The sequence below is a fragment of the Trichosurus vulpecula genome, chromosome 3 (genome assembly GCF_011100635.1).
Source record: "Trichosurus vulpecula isolate mTriVul1 chromosome 3, mTriVul1.pri, whole genome shotgun sequence".
Lineage (NCBI taxonomy): Eukaryota > Metazoa > Chordata > Mammalia > Diprotodontia > Phalangeridae > Trichosurus > Trichosurus vulpecula.
In genome coordinates this window covers 105,960,525-105,980,633 of record NC_050575.1, presented here as the reverse complement: position 1 = coordinate 105,980,633, position 20,109 = coordinate 105,960,525, and the positions used below count along the sequence as shown (strand labels likewise).

The window sequence follows — 20,109 nt, the reverse complement described above, 5'->3', positions numbered from 1 at the left end:
AATGGCATAAACACATAAAACCACAGGGAACAATATGTAAGAGGGTGTTCTATGCCTCTACCTCAATAATAAGTGAGAGCAACACTTCTCCACCGAATCAGTTAATCAGAAGAATGGGCTAAGGTCTAGACAGCTAGCTGACTCAATGGATACAGCCCTAGGCCTGGAGTCATTAAGACCTGAGTTCAAATCTGGTCTCAAATACTTATTAGCTGGGTGAGCCCCGGGAAAATCACTTAACCTCTGTCTGCCTCAGTTTCCTCAACTGCCAAAATGAGGATAATAATAGCCTCTAACTCCCAGGGTTGTTGTGAAGATCAAATGAGATAGTAATTGTGAAGTGCTTAGTACAGTGCCTGGCTATATAAGTGCTATATAAATATTAGCTATTATTATTATTATTATTATATCTTCTGAATAAATAAATTAGATGCATTAAAGTACAAACAACCTAGTTAAATAAGTGAGATGAGACAGTGAAAAACCATTCAATAAATTTGAATGACACTGCTCACGAGTTGTATTGGAACTGGCTGAAGAGATTCAGTTACATCCTGGGGAGCGTGTATTAATAGGACAAGTTAGTTCAAAAACGCACATTTTCTAGGGTCTGGCAGCCTGGAGGAAAGAAGAGTTCAGTTTAGTCTCTAAAAGGGAATTACTTGGGAACCAGTGGTGGGAGGAAGAGAATGAAGAACCCCTGCATTACTCCTTGCCATCCACTTCTAATCAGACGGTATGGGAAAGCTTGGATTTCTTAGTGTCTTAGCAGTGTCTCCAAAGGAGCAGTGAGTAGTGGGAGTGCCTGCATTGGGAGCCCAGGCCAAAGGAGGAAGGACAGCAGAAAGTTATACTATACCTATGGAAAACTTCATGAGGATTCTATGAAGAAGGCAGAAGGATTTCCAAGTACTGTGAGTTATCCCCTTTGCCTCCTTATGTTCTCAGATGGAGCTCATTTTCCTCTAGATCGTATACACTTATGGGGAAGTGTGTCCCAGATTTTTGGATGATTTATACCAACTAATATCCATTTATAAAAGCTAATTAAGTTTGACCAATTACTATTAACTGATAATCAATAGGGATACACACCCATAGGGGTTAATGAACTATTTTAGTAGAAAAGCATCCTCCACGCCCTCAGAGTTTACCCCAAGAACCCTGAGGGGAGATGCAGTAACTGCCCTCTAGGGATCCAATTTGATAATGCAAGTGTGAGTTGGAATAAGTAGCCTAAAACATGTACTACAAATATAAGACAGTACATAATAAATTCTAAATGATGTGAAAAAGATTAGAAGTTTGAAGGCAGTTTCGGGAAGGAAAAGAGCAAAGTAGGCTAGAATATCGAAGGTTTTATAAAAGTCATGCCTGTGATATGCAATTCAACTACTTTTATGCAAAAGGTATTTAAATCTTTACCTTATGCTCCAACCATTTATTTTTTTTAGTTCCAGACCCATATTTCTAATTACCCAGTAGACATCTGTATTTGGATATTGTAGAGCAGGTCCCATGTACACATGTAAGATTTGTTGATGGCCATGTATACATAATAAAGGCAGAACTGTGGCTAGGCAGGCAGAAAACAAGGGCCTTGCTTCCTAGGTTTGTTTACATGTGCCTTTCCCTTTCCCCCCACCTCATGTGCATGGGATAGTGAAGGAATTTTGGAATTGAAAAATGGGAGACCTGAAACCTCAAAAGCATTTTGTTGTGAAAGAAGTCCCTAGAACAGATGTTTAACAGCAGTTTAACAACTGGGAATTGAATAGAGAGAATACAAGGAACCTCTAACTCCCAAGTCAGAATGAAGCTTCCAATACAGATCCTTCCATTAATGACCATGAAATCCAGGTAGAAAGACAGATTTAAGCCTGAAGACACTGGTTAGCTAGAGAGTTTCTGACTGTGTTTCAAAGGGCATGACCTAGGGTAAGGAATGTCTTTCTATAGAGGAAATAGACATTACAGTAAAAACAACAGCGACAACAAAAAACAACTTGAAGAAACAAGACTTTGTTGGGGGAAAAGGTCCCTCCCTCCACCCCTAATCCAATGACACTGAGGATGTTTTTACCTTTTAAAAAGAATTGTAGAAGAAAAACCTCCGGACTCCACTGCCCCTTTCAGGGCCTCATTAACCTAGTGTAGTGCAATAGAATAAAAAGCTGGATTTGGAGTCTAGGTCAATTGCCAGTTTTTCCAGCAAAGATTTTTCCTATTTCAACATGCTATTAGTGTCACCTTACTGCCAAAATTATTTTCTATTTACTTTACATATATTTTAATCTATTTGTTTGTGTGGATGTTGCTTTCTTCCAGTGGAATGCAAGCGCCTTGCAGGCAAGATGTGTTTTGTTTCTATCTCTGTATCTCCAGATACGAGATATGTGCCTGGCACATAGCAGAAGCTTAATAAATGCTTGCTGATTTGACTTTAAATAGCAACGGCAGAACCCGCTGTCTTATAATGAAGAGTTAACGCACCAGTGGAGGACTCCATGTGAAGCCAGGAAAGGAAGTGGAACAGAACTCCTCCTGCCCAGCGGTGTTACACTGGGAAGTGACATGGGAGCAGCAGAACAGGGACAGTCATATGAGAACAAAGTGGAGAAGAAGACAACTCCCCATACTCACATGTTCAGCAAAGAACACACACCTGGCAGAGACTGCATGCCACTCGAGATAAGGGAGCAGGCCTGGTAGAAGCAGTGTAATGACACTGCCAGAAGAAAGGGGTCTTACTATGCTCATTTTTCTGACCCTCCATGCTTGTGCCCCAAATCATACTTGTTCCCTATACATGTACATCTCCATGCATGTCCCCTAGGTGTGTTCTCTCTTCCCAGTGGGAATATGTATATTAGTGGCAAAGTGTGCGCAAGGTTTATGAAAGGAATATTTTATTAATACTTTTCTTACCATGTAATTTCATTAAATGGCCCTGATTTTAAATTAATCATGTTTTCTAGCTGATGAATAAAGGTAAACACAACAGCAGGAGCTTGTAAGCTGCTATTGTGGGGGATGCAGACCTACAGAGTACCCTGAAACATGGGGTAGCCTAACTGGGGGAATCTGCTGTGCAAGGTGGAAGTGCCTCAAGTGCAATCCCCCACAACTCAAATTTAACATGCCTAAAAGCAAACTAATCCCTTTGTAACCTTCAACTGCCTATCTTCATCTGTTAATGGCAACATGATTCTCTTATTTACCAGTAAGTGAAAAGTCATCAGTCTCCTCCTTTCTTACGCCTCACATCAAAACTGTTGCTAAGACTTGTGCACTGCTTCTACCAGGCCTGCTCTCTGCTTATCTCAAATGGCAGGCAGTCCTTGACAGGTGGTTGGTCTTTGCTGGACAGGTGGGTGAGGTGAGTTGTTTCTTCCCAGTGACTGTTGCTAAGTCCTGCTCTGCTGGTCCCATGGTCACTTCCCAGTAAAACACCAAAGGGCAGGAGGCTGTGGAGTTCTGCTGCATTTCCAACTTCTAGATTCAGCTCCAGATGGGTCTGTTAACATTTCATTATGAGATGAATGAGTTCAGTCTTTGCTCTTTCAAGTTAAATCGCCTGAATCTGTTTCTCCCTTTCATGCTCACTGCCACTAAAGCCATGTTCAGGCCCTCATCACATCTCAACTACATAGATTCAAAAGTTTCCTAAGTGATGATGCTACTTCATTGATAAAAACAAAAACAAAACCCCATACCTTTCAATAACTTCCTATTACCTACAAAATAAAATACAAGGTCCTCTATGCTCTGGTTCCAGTCTATCCTTTTCAATCTATTTCCTAATGTTCCTTAGGTTCCCCAAGTTCTAGGAAACTTAACTACCCATCATTCCCTAAATACATTCTGTGTTTTTCCTGTTTGCCTTCATGCATTTACTCATACTGTTCTCTTTACCTAAAATAACATCTTCCCCCTTTTAGTTACTTAAATACTTAGTTGAGTGCCTATGTATAAGTATAAACACTTGTACTAGCCTTCTGGTTGGTCTCCCCACCTCCAGTCTCTCCACTTCATTTCCAGTGTGATTTTCCTAAAAAGCAGTTCTGACCATGACACCACCTCTGCTCAAAAAACTTCAGTGGTTCCCTATTACCTCGAGGATCAAGTATAAAATCCTCTGCTTGGCTTCTGAAGTCCTTCATAACCTGATACTTTCTTCCCTAACCAATTTTCTTACACTTCACTACCCTCCATGCTCTCTCTCTGCAATCCAGCTTCAGTGACTGTCCTATCTGCTGCTCCTTACACGTGACATTCTATCTCCCAGCCCCATACCTTTGCACTGGCCATCTCCCTTTCATGAAATGCTCTTCATCCTCACCCCAGACTCTGGGCTGCATTAACGGCCCCCTCCCCCACCCACCCAAGGCCTTTCCCAGTCTCCCTCCACCACTCCTTGCTACAGCATGTAATAGTCATTTGCACGTGTTATCTGGCCCCATTTAGATGTAAGCCTGAGGGCAGGGACTGTGATTTTTTTGCCTTTCTTTGTATTCCCACTACATAGCACCACACCGGGCACATTGTAAACACTAAATAAATAAAGCTTGTTGACTGACTTATCATGTCCTGGAAGTAAACTCAGGTTTTCAAAGGCCACGTCAGCCAGTCAATAAGCATTTATTCAGTACGTATTTGCCAGGCACTGTACTAAGTACTGGGGATACTAAGAAAGTCAAAAGAGTTTTAGAGACAACATATAAAGTATTTACAGGATAATTAGGAAATAATCAACAGAGGGAAGGTATTAGAGGCAAAAGTAAGAAAGGCTTCCTACAGAAGGCAGGATTTTAGCTTGGGACTTGAAGGAAGCCAGGGAAACCAAGAGACAGAAATGAAAAGAGGGAGCATTCCTGGAATGGGAATGTCAGCAAAATGCAAATTCTGTTAGATTCTGTGGAGTTGGAAAAGTTTCCAGCATGAGTCTGGTGAAAACTGTTGTCCAAATAGCAGCTTAGCTAAGTGCATCATCGTAGATAGAAAGCCTCCTTAATGTCTGAGGCTCTCAAAGCACACCCTAGAGGGATAGGGCAGAAGCTCAATTTGCTCACATGGATTTATAGCCTAGACTGTCTCTGAATTATCCTTCCAACACAAACCCCACTGTCACAGACTCACACTTCAGCTGAACTGACATCCCTACCCCGACAAGGTTCTCTTTCCAGTGATGACTACGCCAGCTGTACACACAGAACATCTCTGCGTTAACCAGTTGCAGTTTATATCTTTTCTTGTGCACAATGAGGTCAATTATTCTCTTTATGGCTACATCAGTCTGCCTCAAGGGAAAAGGTCAGTCTGATACTCATCATCCTCCCTTGAAGATTCTAGCTTAATTCGGCCTCTGAAACGGAAGGGAAGCAGAAGCGCATCTTCACTTGTTTATCTCACTTCTCTGCTTCTCTCCCACTTACCAAGCGAAACTATCACTTCATGATAAGCTTTAGTAGGGCTGCAGAAATCCAGAAAGATACCTTATTTAATTGCATTTCTTTGTCATACAGGAGGGTTTGCAGGCAGATGGGGAGAATCCCTGGGAAATGACAGTGATGCTGGAGGAAAGGAGCATCAATAAAATATTTATATAAAGGAGCTACAAAGGAGATGTATAGGAGTTTTCGTGAATAACAGAGGAAGGAAATTCAACAATCAAGCTGAAAGTATTATGGGGACAACTGATAAAGATCAAAAACTTCTAGTGGGTCAAGGATCCACATTACTTGGTGGGGGCGGGGAGGGGCGCCTAAAGAGCTGAACCTTCTGGCAATTAAGTGGCGGAGTGAGTTGAGAAGAGAGCCAATTGTGAAGGAAGGATCTAGCTCTTGAGGAAGCTTTTGACATTTTACTCCATCTTTTTCCTCCCCCTTTGTGGGGGGCACAGGAGGGAGAGAGGATTTCTCAATCAACTCTTGCAACTGGCTATAGTATCTTGCAGCAGAAGAATGTGGCCATATCATGTGAAACAGAGTCAGCTAAAAAGATGAGTGAGAATCCTGGAACTTGGGTCCTGCTGAAGATAAAGCAGGTCCTGGAGCTAAGATTCCTGCTGTTCTCAGGGTGTACAATAGTTCTGGTTCTTTAAAAAGCGCATTGTAGTATCCTAGGATGTCAACTCAGCCCCAAATTGGAAGCAGTGACGCCTACAGCTCACTAAGTAACAAAGCAGTATCATGCAGCATGCATTAGAGCAGTAGCACCTGATAGCGACAACCTGAAGGCTGACACCAAGGTTGGCAGGAGCAAAGCAAAGATATCAAAGGACCTGGAGCTTCAGAGGCATGAGCTGCCCCCTCCTAAAATAGCCTTAGCAATATGCTCTCTAGGTACGTGCTTCTCCACTTACGAACTCTTTATTCATTTACTTCTCCCACTGATGCCATATGTATTTGCAGAAGAAGACACCTCAGGTTGATAGGGGAGATGTTTTGCTACTGTTCTTACTGCACCATTTTAGTAAATGCCTTTGTTTTGAGGTCATCGTATCATCTGGGTGATGAGAATCAAGTTAAATACACATATAGTTTTAGGAATGTGAAACCAGAGTACCTTTTCCCTAGGGACCCAACCTGCAAGATGGAGAAGGAGGTAGACCAAGGGGTCTTTATGCTTCCTTTATATTTGATTTAAAAATTTTTAGGACCATCTAAGACATGGAAGAGTTGTGATCTGTGTTGGCAGAAGTTATATTTCGTATTAATGAAATCATAGATCTTCAGAAGTACTGAAAAAGAAATTCTATATGAGACACTATGTAATCACTATGGAGGATATGCATAAGAAATAGTTTAACTGCTTCCAAGAATCTAACAATGTAATTGAATAGATGAGACATATACATACATACATACACACACACACACACACACACACACACACATAAAATGCAACTAACAATATCAAGTAGTACACAGTAAACATCAAATGAATGGTACAGACAGGAAGTATGTACTATGGAAGTTATCTAATTTTAAAAACTAAGGCATACGCCAGCCCTCTTGATGTTACTTCTTTACATTTGTTTTAGTGTCATGGAAGAAAAAAAGATATGATTAAGTAAGATATTTGTTAACTTCGAGCATTTTTAAATGACTGAAGAGATGGATTTTGAGATAAAAATATGAATAATCATACAGATTTCAAAGACAGTTATCTTTGTGGCCTACCTGAAATATGGTTTTGGTTGAAACTAGATGTTCCACTATGACCAAAGGGCAATCAAACTGTGCACACTCTTTGATCCATCAATACCACTACTCGATATGTATCTCAAAGAGATCATAAAAAGGAAAAAGGACCTACACGTACAAAAACATTTATAGCAACTCTTTTTGTGGTGGTAAAGAATTGGAAACTGAGGGGATGCCCATCAACTGCGGAATGGCTAAACAAGTTTGTGGTATATGAATGTAATGGAATACTATTGTGCTATAAGAAATGACAAGCAGGAGGATTTCAGAAAAACCTGGAAAGATGTACATAAACTGATGAAAAGTGAAGTGAGCAGAATCAGGAGAACACTGTGCACAGTATCAGAAGCACTGTGCAATGATCAACTATGAATGCCTTACCTCTTCTTAGCAATAATCCAAGACTATTCCAAAGGATTTGTGATGTAAAATGCTATCTGCATCCAGAGAAAGAACTGATAGAGTCTGAATACAGATTGAAGCATACTATTTTTACTTCATGGTTTTCATGGTTTTTCTTCTTTTGGCCTGTTTCTTCTTTCACAACATGACTAATATGGAAATATGTTTTACATGATTGTACATATATAACATATCAAATTGCTTACCATCTTAGTGAGGAGAGAGGTGAAGAAGGGAGGTAGAAAATTTGGAACTAAAATTTTTTAAAAAATAAATGTTTGGGGGCGGAGCCAAGATGGCAGCTGGTAAGCAGGGACTAGAGTGAGCTCCGTACTGAGTCCCTCCAAAAACCTATAAAAAATGGCTCTGAACCAATTCTATAACGGCAGAACCCACAGAACAGCAGAGGGAAGCAGGGCTCCAGCCCAGGACAGCCTGGATGGTCTCTGGGTGAGGTCTATTCCACACGGAGCTGGGAGCTGGGAACGGAGTGGAGCAGAGCCCAGCCTGAGTGGCGTGGAACAACCAAACTTGGAGTCGGGCGGATGGGGCCCCTAGCGCCCTGAATATGTGAGGTGCGGCAGTTACCAGACCCCTAGACCCACAAACACCAAAGACTGCAGGAAGGTTAGTGGGAAAAGCTGCAGGAGTGGAAGGAGTTCACGGTTTGGCTTCCAGCCCCGGGGGCAGCGGAGGTGGGGCAGCTACAGTTGCTCCTGCTGCTTCTGGCCCCAGGCCCACCTGGTGGGAGGAATTAAGTGCAGATCAGAGCAGGAGTGCACAGCCTGTTGAAGATCTAAGCCCAGCCCGGGCTGGGGGTTCTTGGGGAAGGAGTAGTGCTGGTGTGACAGAGCTGGCACCTCCCCCCCAAACGTGGAACATAGAACTCGTTAGTCTACAAGCAGTCATACCCCACTGAAAAACTCAAGGGTAAAGTTAGTTGGTTGGGAATATGGCCAGGCAGCAAAAGCACACCCAGATTCAGTCTCAGACTTTGGATTCTTTCTTTGGTGACAAAGAAGACCAAAACATACAGCCTAAAGAAGACAACAAAGTCATAGAGCCTACAACAAAAGCCTCCAAGAAAAACATGAGCTGGCCCCAGGCCATAGAAGAACTCAAAAAGGATTTGGAAAAGCAAGTTAGAGAAGTAGAGGAAAAATTGGGAAGAGAAATGAGAAGGATGCAAGAAAACCATGAAAAACAAGTCAATGACTTGCTAAAGGAGACCCAAAAAAATACTGAAAAATACACTGAAGAAAACAACACCTTAAAAAACAGACTAACTCAAATGTCAAAAGAGCTCCAAAAAGCCAATGAGGAGAAGAATGCCTTGAAAGGCAGAATTAGCCAAATGGAAAAGGAGGTTCAAAAGACCACTGAAGAAAATACTACTTTAAAAATTAGATTGGAGCAAGTGGAAGCTAGTGACTTTATGAGACATCAGGATATTATAAAACAGAACCAAAGGAATGAAAAAATGGAAGACAATGTGAAATATCTCCTTGGAAAAACCACTGACCTGAAAAATAGATCCAGGAGAGATAATTTAAAAATTATTGGACTACCTGAAAGCCATGATCAAAAAAAGAGCCTAGATACCATCTTTCAAGAAATTATCAAGGAGAACTGCCCTGATATTCTAGAGCCACGGGGCAAAATAGAAATTGAAAGAATCCATCGATCGCCTCCTCAAATAGATCCCAAAAAGAAATCTCCTAGGAATATTGTCACCAAATTCCAGAGCTCCCAGATCAAGGAGAAAATACTGCAAGCAGCCAGAAAGAAACAATTTGAGTATTGTGGAAATATAATCAGAATAACCCAAGATCTGGCAGCTTCTACATTAAGAGATCGAAGGGCTTGGAATGCGATATTCCGGAGGTCAATGGAGCTAGGATTAAAACCTAGAATCACCTACCCAGCAAAACTGAGTATCATGCTCCAAGGCAAAATATGGATTTTCAATAAAATAGAGGACTTTCAAGCTTTCTCAGTGAAAAGACCAGAACTGAATAGAAAATTTGACTTTCAAACAGAAGAATCAAGAGAAGTATGAAAAGGTAATCAAGAAACAGAAATTGCAAGGGACTTACTAAAGTTGAACTGTTTTGTTTACATTCCTACATAGAAAGATGACATATATGATTCATGAGACCTCCGTATTAGGGTAGCCGAAGGGAATATGCATATATATATATATATATATATATATATATATATGTATGTTTATGTATATATATAAGTGAATGTGTATGTATGTATATATCTGTGTGTGTGTGTGTGTGTGTGTGTGTGTGTGTGTGTGTGTGTATATATAAAAGAGAGAGAGAGCAGACACAGGGTGAGTTGAAGATGAAGGGAAGATATCTAAAAGAAATAAAATGAAATTAAGGGATGAGAGAGCAACATACTGAGAGAGGGAGATAGGGAGAGATAGAATGGGGTGGATTATCTCGCATAAAGGTGGCAAGAGGAAGCAGTTCTGTGTGAGGAGGGGAGAGGGCAGGTGAGGGGGGAATGAGTGAACCTTGCTCTCATCAGATTTGGACTGAGGAGGGAATACCATACATACTCAGTTGGGTATCTTACCCCACAGGAAAGAAGAGGGAGGAAGATAAAAAAAAATAAAATGGGGTGGGGATGATGGAGGGGAGGGCAGATGGGGGTGGAGGTAATCAAAACAAACACTTTGGAAAGGGGACAGGGTCAAGGGAGAAAATTCAATAAAGCGGGATGGGTTGGGAAGGAGCAAAATGAAGTTAGCCTTGCACAACATGAGTATTGTGGAAGGGTTATACATAATGATACACGTGTGGCCTAGGTTGAATTGCTCGACTTCTTAGGGAGGGTGGGTGGGAAGGGAAGAGGGGAGAGAATTTGGAACTCAAAGTTTTAAAAATAGATGTTCAAAAACAAAAAAAAATGTTTTTGCATGCAACTAAAAAATAAGATACACAGGCAATGGGGCGTAGAAATTTATCTTGCCCTACAAGAAAGGAAGGGAAAAGGGGATGAGAGGGGAGGGGGGTGATAGAGGGGAGGGCTGACTGGGGAACAGGGCAACCAGAATATATGCCATCTTGGAGGGGGGGGGGGAGGGTAGAAATGGGGAGAAAATTTGTAATTCAAACTGTTGTGAAAATCAATGCTGAAAACCAAATATGTTAAATAAATAAATTTAAATTAAGAAAAAAAAATATAAAAAAAATAAATGTTTAAAATTGCTTTTACATATAACTGGAAAAAATAAAATACTATTTAAAAGAAAATAAAGAACTACAACAAAACCTATATTTTCTTTAAAAAGAAATTAGACATTCCAAATTAGTCTATGGAATTTAAACTAAGAAAATAAAATCCGTCCGAAGTGTTTTCTTATTCTCAAAATGGGGGTATTGGGACTATACTGATGCCTTAAAAGAGTCATAATTACTTTATAATTGATTACTATTACTATAGAAATTAATCTGGATTATAAACATTTTGTTTTAAAGTTACTCACATCAAATAAATTAATACTAACATTATCTTAAGATGTCTGAAGGTTTCAATAGCTTAAGATTAGAGAGAGGGAACAAGCAAACATACAACCCAAATAAAAAAATTTTAAAGGATAGATGAGACATTTTAAAAAAGTATATCCTTCATGCTTTCCCAAATGGCTGTAAACAATTTGTTTGGCTCACTCAAGAAGGATGGAGAAGGAAGAGTATATTGAGTTTCTTCTAACACATGGAAACAGAGCCAAAAAGTCCGATGAAGTACATTGAAATATCAAATCCATCTATGATCCGCTGAAGTCTGAGACTGTATGAAAATATCCCTGGAAGAATGGCTGAAGGGCATAGGCAGGTCATTGATTTCTTGCTCTCCTAATATTATATCATTCTTCAGGACAAAGAAAGTTAAATAGCCCTCCAGCAACGGAGGTAATAGCAGCTACTATATAATACACATGGTTTGACTCTTCATTCTCTACTTCCAAGGTCTTGAAAGTGAAAATAAAGGCAAACGAAGAAACAAAACCAATTCTGTTTGCTATTCTCAAAAGAAAATAGCAAAGTAATTACTAACCACCACATGAGAGAATGTTCTAAATAACTAATAATAAGAGAAACACAAATCAAAACTCTTGAGTTTTCACCCCACACCCAACAAAAGGACAAAGATGACAAAAAAATAGGAACAATCAATGTTGGAGGGGTTGTGGGAAGCACAGGTACATTAATAAATTGTTGGTGAAGCTGTTTTGTGGTCCAACAATTTTAGAAAGCAATTTAAATTTTACAAAGAAAATAACTCAAAGATCCATGTCCATTGACCCAGAGATTCCACAGTTATATGCAATGAAATACTGCCTATAATATTAGACTTTTTTGTTTGGCAAAACATTTTGTTTTCCTTCTGCTTTTTTAGTTCTTTAGTATAAGGGGTGGAGCTTGGGGACAGGGTGAAGGGAGAGATAGAATGGGAAATGTAGGTGATGTAAAGTGAAAGATATCAATAAAAGTTAAATAAAATAACCAATCCTGTTTGCTGAAAGTGAAAAAAAAAATACTTGAGAGTAGTTGAACAGAACAAGAAAGTGTCATAACTAACTATTTTCTAAAGAGTTCCTTATCATTTTCTCATTGATCCTACACTAGCCAACACTTCGAGGATCTATAACCTCATCAATATGAATACTTCCTCAAACTGTGTAATGTTGGCTCATCCACACCTTCTTATCCTCTGTGACTCTTCCCTATCCACGTCTTCCCATAAATACTCCATAAGGGTATACTCAACGTGCTGAAGGTATTCTTCTAAGTCTTTTGCCATTACATTCGTAACAGTGTAGCATTGGGGCTATCCATTTGTTATCGCTTGCTCTCACAGCGTACAATTAGTCTATTTCCTTTTCTGATTATATAACTGTTGGATGATACCTTTTTCTGTCACTTCTTGCACAAGTTATCACTGGTAATATACTGTAGTCTGCTTATACCATACTCTCCATACATCTCCACTGCTCCGTGAATAACCACAATTTCATTTCTTTGAACACTGTGGCATTTCATGATTTATAACCATATAGCTTCACCAGGAGTATATTAGCATTAAAAAGATGGATTTTCATGTCAAGAAGCATTTTGTTGGAAATGTTTCTAGCTTATTCCTGTTACATATAATGCCTGCTGACAGTTTTAGATAGATGCTACTTATCATTTTTCGGTATTTATTCCTATGCTCTCTAGTGTTTTTAATAGGAATGGGTGCTGTATTTTGTCAAAAGCTTTTTCTGCAGCTATTGAGATAATTATATGATTTCTATTAATTTTGTTATTGATATGGTCAATTATGCTGATAGTTTTCCCAATATTGAACAAGCTCTGCATTCCTGGGATAAATCCCACCTGGTATTAGTGTATTATCCTCATGACAAGTTGCTGTAATCTATTTGTTAATATTTTATTTAAAATTTTCGTGTCTATATTCATTAGGGAAATTGGTCTATAATTTTCTTTCTCTGTTTTGGCTCTTCCCGGTTTAGGTATCAGCACCATATTTGTATCATAAAAAGAATTTGGCAGGACTCCTTCTTCACCTATTTTTCCAAATAGTTTATGTAGTATTGGAATTAATTGTTCTTTAAATGTTTGGTAGAATTCACTTACAAACCTACCTGGCCCTGGAGATTTTTTTCTTAGGGAGTTCACTGGTGGGTTTGTTCAATTTCTTTTTCTGGAAAGGGGTTAAGTATTTTGTTTCCACTTCTGTTAATCTGGGCAATTTATATTTTTGTAAGTATTCCTTTCACTAAGATTGTCAGATTTACTGGCATACAGTTGGGCAAAATGGTTTCTAAATATTGTTTTAATTTCCTCTTCAGTGGTGGTAAATTCACCCTTTTCATTTCTGATACTGGTAATTTGATTTTTTTTTAAATCAAATGGAACAAATTTATCTATTTTGCTGGTTTTTCATAAAAACAGATCTTAGTTTTATTTATTAGTTCAATAGTTTTCTTAATTTCAATTTTATTAATCTCTCCTTTGATTTTCAGAATTTCTAATTTGATATTTAATTGGGGATTTTTAATTTGTTCTTTTTCTAGCTTTTTTAGTTGTATGTCCAACTCACTGATCTCCTCTTTATTTTATTCATGTAAGCATTTAGAGATATAAAATTTCCCCGAAGAACTGCTTTGGCAGCATCTCATAAGTTTTGGTATGTTGTTTCATTATTGTTATTGTTCATTATTGATTATTTCTCTGATTTGTTGTTTGACCCACTCATTCTTTAGGATTAGATTATTCAGTGTCCAATTAATCTTTAGTATATCTTTTCATGGTCCTTTATTACACGTAATTTTTATTGCACCATGATCCGAAAACGATGTATTTAATATTTCTGTTTTTCCACACTGGACTGTAAGGTTTTTATGACCTAGTACATGGTCAATTTTTGTGTAGGTGCCATGTACCACTGAGAGAAAGGTATATTTCTTTCTATCCCCATTCAATTATCTCCAGAGGTCTATCATATCTAACTTTTCTAAGATTCTATTTACCTCCTTAACTTCTTTCTTATTTATCTTGTGGTTAGATTTATCTAGTTCTGAGAGGGAGAGGTTGAGGTTCCCCCCCGCCAAGTATAATTTTGCTGTCTATTTCTTCCTGTAACTCACTTAACTTCTCTAAGAATTTGAATGGTATACCACTTGGTGCATATTACGTTTAGTACTGACATTACTTCATTGTCCATGATACCTTTTAGCAGGATGTAGTTTCCTTCCTTATCTCTTCTAATTAGATCTACTTTTGCTTTTGCTTTGTCTGAGATCAGGATTGCTACCCCTGTTCTTTTTTACTTCAGCTGAAGCATAATATATTTTGCTCCAGCCTTTTACTCTATCTGTATCATTCTGCTTCAAATGTGTTTCTTGTAAACAACATATGGTAGGATTATGGTTTTTATTCCACTCTATCTGCTTCTGTTTTATGGGAGGGTTCATCCCATTCGCAATTACCCCCATTTATGCTTTTCTCTGTCCTTTTTCCCTTTCCCTCATCACTAGTGTTTTGCTTCTGCCCATCACCTCCCTCACTCTGCCCTCCCTTCTATCAGCCCCCTTTTATTCCCCTTTCCCCTCCTACTTCCTAATGGGTAAGATAGATTTCTATAGCCAAGTGAGTGTGTGTGTTATTCTCTCTTTGAGCCAAATCCAGTGAGAGTAAGGTTTAAACAATGCTCACCTCCCTCCTTTCTCTCTACTGTAATAGGTCTTTGCATACCTTCATGTGATGTAATTTACACTTTTCTGGCTCCTCCTTTCCTCTTCTCCAAGCACAATCCTTTTTTTCACCCCTTAATTATTTTTTTATCATTACATCAAAGTTGACTTATACCCATACCCTCTGTCTATGTATATCCCTTTAAATATCATATTAAAGATATAATTCTCAGGATTTACAAGTATCATCCTCCCATGTAGGGATGTAAACAGTTTCCCTTATTTAATAACATGTTCTTTTTTCTTTCCTGTTTACCTTATTATGCCTCTCTTGAGTCTTGTATTTGAAGATCAAATTTTCGGTTGAGCTCTGGTCTTTTCATCAGGAAGGTCTGAAGTCCCCTATTTCACTGAATATCCATCTCCTTTCCTGAAAGATTATGCTCAATTTTACTGGGTTAAGAAGCATTTTGGAAGCTGAAAGTGCATATGCAGTTTCCTAAATGCAATCCAACCCACTCTTCCTCCAATTCTGAATCCAGCTCATTGTCTATCTTTAATGTCTGGCCAATATGAGGTACTGATAAACCAACTACACAGGTTGTCCTTACAACTACGTATTATCTAGAAACTGGTCAATTTTCATTCTTGGTTTCTCCTAGGTAGATTGTTGGGCTGAACTTTTGAACAGTTAGAGATTCATCAAAGAGTTTTTAGAGTATCCTAGGATTTTGTGTAATCGACACAATGTCTTCCACAAGTAGGAACATCTGGAGAATATTACTATTTATATGAGAGCCCATATCTATCCCTCACTAGACATCTTCCATGACAGTATCAAACACCTTTAGCAAACATACATCTCTTTTTTGTGTCATATGACAAAGTCACATGACAAATGGAAGCACTATTATGAAGTGGTGATGCTACAAACTTACATTGGCCAAATACAATTGTCAGTGGAATCTATTAGTCAGGCAAATGAAACTAGTCAAATGATTAAAATATGATTCTAAATTAACAATGGCTACCTGTTTTTGTTCTACTTCCCCTCACCCCGAATGTGATTAGACCAAGGAGAAAGAAACAAAGATAAATATCAAAAAAAGATACAATGACATTTGAAAGACAAAACATAAAGTAATGCCAAGATATAACCATGAAAAATTCTTTGGGAGTAAAAAAAATATTTTATTGCACTAAGCTTTGCTAAGCCATCTGGTGGATTGGTTAGCAGAAAGCATAACTATTTAAACGAAACTTTGCCAGGTTGCTTATTTGCTGCTTTCAGGGATGGTACAATTCAAAGTAAGGGAACGATTCAGTTCATCTCCATGGAAGTAATTACCATGTCAAGTGTGAAGTCACTTAACAAAGCTAGTGAAAGATTTAGTTGGGTAGGGGGAAGAGAATTAACAAAATTTACCAGGAAAGAAATGAATCATTTTTTTCAAGTTCTTCTATAGAATTCCATGTCCTTAAAGTAGTTTATTTCTTTTCATAGTGGATTTCAGTTAAATCAAATCTGTTTTACACATAAAGTCATTCTGATAGCTCCTGGAACTTCAGACCTGTTTAAATTCACAGAGTGAAATAGGAAATGTGTAGTACTCTTTAAAAAACACAATCATGGGCAGATATTTTCATTATATAGTATGATTGCATAGCTGAGACCTGAGAAAATATTCTTTATCCTGAATTATATGGTATTTTATGGTGGCCTGGTCCATTTAGCAATATTATTAGTGTTACTGTGAGTCATCAGCTAGAACATGAAAATATTTTTGGTATAATGGACTTTGGCTGGAACAGTATAGCCACTGTAAAGTGATCTGACCTATAAAATGAAGAAGCATAACACTTACTATTCCCTTGATTCCAAAAACTGTCTCTATCTTAGACTTAGATGCAGGGCCAAAATTATTTAAAAACATAACCAAAGCTTCTAGTGGATTGCCATGACAAGCTGAATCAACAATACAGAAAGTTTTGATATGGCTTCCATAGTACTGTCAGTGTAGGGCTATCTGTACACACCCTTCCCTTTTCTCTACTCCTTCCAAACACACCTGGGATCGACAATATTCATTTATCACTTTTCTGGCTTAAAAAATTCTTATGTTTTGTTTCTCCTAGATTATTTGTAAACTTAATAAAGTAAGGGATCTATAGTTAATGACTCTATGTCTCCAGTGTCTGGAAAGTATTCTATGTGCATCAGATGCTCTAAAATTGCTTGTTATTAAGGATTATGCACAAAGTTTATTAATAGTATTTCTATATATCTACATTTTTTCTTATTAAACTTATATTTAGAACAAAATGCTCACTAAAAGAATAAGGCCTATAAGGGATGGGTCCAGAACGAACTAAGTACCTTTTCCTCTCAAAATGGATACCTAAATCAAATGAAAGCCTGGGAATATCTCTAAGTTTTAAGAACAACATTACACTGAAGAAATACTCAGATAATCCTAGAACTGGAAGGGACTTCTGAGTTATTCTAGTACAGTCTCCCAAATCCATCCATCCCACCTCTTTTACCATATATTTTACAAGTAGTCATCCAGCCTGAATGCAGCAGGCTAGCTTAATACATATATGGTATTCTAATTTACACCTCTCTGATTATTAGTGATTTTGAGTATTTTTTCAGGTGGTTATTGATAGTTTGTATTTTTTCTTTTAAAGATTATTTATCCATATCCTTTGACCTATTGAGGTCAAGTTCTTACTGATTTTGTATGTTGGGCTTTTTAAAAATCAGAATTAATTTAATTCAAAGATTTTTTCTTTTATCCATAATCTTTTCAGATACTGTCTGCACTGATTTTATTTTTGCAAAAGCTTCCTTATATGATTTAGATAAGCATAAAGGAGAGGTAAAAGCATTTTAGGCAGGGGCAACAGCATAAGTAAAGTCACAGAAAACGATCATGGAGTGTACAGGAGAGAGTGAGGAGGCTAGTCTATCTGAAGCACAGTACCATACATATTGTAAGCCTTTATAATAAGAAAGGAAGAAAGAGGTAGACAGGAAGACCAGTTATGAGGCTCCTGGGGTCTTTAGGCCATTAGCAACAACAATCAGATATGTGTATAGCACTTTAAAATTTGTTAAGCACTTTCCATACATTTTTCATAACATACATCATCTCCTTTAAGCCTTACAACAACTCTGTTAAGTAGATACTATGGGTATTCTTATCCTCATTTTACAGATAAGAAAACTGAAGCTCAAAGAGGTTGAATGATTTCCCCCTAATCACACAGTTTGGAAATCTCAGAAGTGAGATCTGAATCCAGGTCTTCCTGACTTTGAGTCTCATATTCTATTCCTTCTATTACACTACCTCCATGAAAGCAGCATGAAATAAAGGAAAGTGAACTGGACTGGGAATCAGAAGACTTGGGTTAAAGTCTCAGTTCTGTCATTAAGAACTGGCAGGGAACAGAACCAGGAGAACATTATATATGATTACAGTTACAGACACACAGTATCTGTGATGACTAACTTTGATAGACCTGGCTCTTCTCAGCAATACAAGGTTCAAAGACAGCTCCAAAAGACTCATGATGCAAAAAGCTATCCACATCCAGAGAAAGAATTACAGAGTCTGAATGCAGATTGAGGCAAACTATTTGCTCTCTTTTTTTCCTTCTTTTTTGGTTTTGTTTCTTCTTTCTCATGATTCATCCCACTGGTTATAATTCTTCTTTACAACTTGACTATTGTGTAAGTAAGTTTAGTGTGAAGATATATATAGAGCCTATATTGGATTGCATGCTCTCTTGTGGGGGAGGAGGGAGGAGAAGGAGGGAGAGAAAATTCGGAACTCAAAAACTTGTGGAACTGAGTGTTGTAGACTAAAAATAAAAAAATAAAAACAAAAAACAAAAAAATGTGCATACCCTTTGACCCAGCAATACTGCTTCTAGGGCTGCATCCCAAAGAGATCATAAAAATGGGAAAAGGACCCACATGTACAAAAATATTTATAGCAGCTCTTTTTGTGGTAGCCAAGAAGTGGAAATTGAGGGGATACCCATCAATTGGGGAATGGCTGAACAAGTTGTGGTATATGAATGTAACGGAATACTATTGTGCTATAAGAAATGATGAGCAGGGAGACTTCAGAAAACCCTGGAAAGACTTCTATGAACTGATGCTGGGCGAAGTGAGCAGAACCGGTAGAACATTGTACACAGTAACAGCCATAGTGTGAGAGGACTGATCTTGATAGACTTAGCCCTTCTCAGCAATGCAAGGACCTAAAACTTTTCCAAAGGACACATGACAGAAAATGCCATCCACATCCAGAGAAGGAACCACGGAGTCAGAATGCAGAATGAAGCAGACTCTTTTCTCTTTTGTTTTGTTTTGTATTGTTTTCATTTTCATGGTTTCTCCCATTTGGTTATAATTATTCTATGCAACATGACTAACGTGAAAATGTGTTTAATAGGAACGTATGTGTAGAGACCATATCAGACTGCATGCCGTCTTGGGGAAGGAGAGGAGAAGAAAATTTAAAACTTATGGAAATGAATGTTGAAAACTGAAAATAAATAAATTAAATATTAAAAAAAAGAACTGGCAGGGTGATCTTGGGGAAGTCACTTCTATGGAGCTTCTTAAATTCCCATAAAATGAAAAGCAATTCGGAATTATGCAGAAAACCCAGCAATACCATTGCTAGGCCTCTATCTAAAAAAGATCAGAGAATGAGGCAAAGGACTCAAATGAACAAAAATATTTACAGCAGCTCTTTTTGTGGTGACAAAAAACTGGAAACTGAGGATATTCCCATCAGTTGGAGAATGGCTGAACAATGTGTGGCATATAAATATAATGAAATACTATCGTGCTGTAAGAAATGGGAAAACAGATTTCAAAGAGACATGGAAAAGCTTGTATGAACTGATTCTGAGTGAAGTGGGGAGAACAATTTATAAAATAACAAACAATACAGTAAAGACAAACTGAAAACTAAAAAGAACAATGATAAATGAAATGGCCAGCCAGGATTCAAGAGGACCAATAATTAAGTACGCTGTCCACCTCTTGACAGAGAGGAAATGGATTCAGTGTGCAAAATGAGACAAATAATTTTTGAGCACAGAAAATGGAGGAATTTCTTTTTGCTTACCTATGCATATTAGTTACAGGGAATTTATTTTTTAAGTGGGGTGGGAGAGAGAGAAGATAGACTTCTGTTCATTAAAAAATAAAATTAATAAAAAAGGTATTAAACAGCAACGAAATTGTGATTTAACACA

General features: G+C 38.1%; 1 protein-coding gene across 1 annotated transcript in view; it reads right to left on the bottom strand.

Annotated features, from left to right (window-relative positions):
* ZHX3 (zinc fingers and homeoboxes 3) overlaps window positions 1-20,109 on the bottom strand; it is a 167,185-nt gene that overhangs the window by 109,046 nt on the left and 38,030 nt on the right. The window lies entirely within an intron of this gene.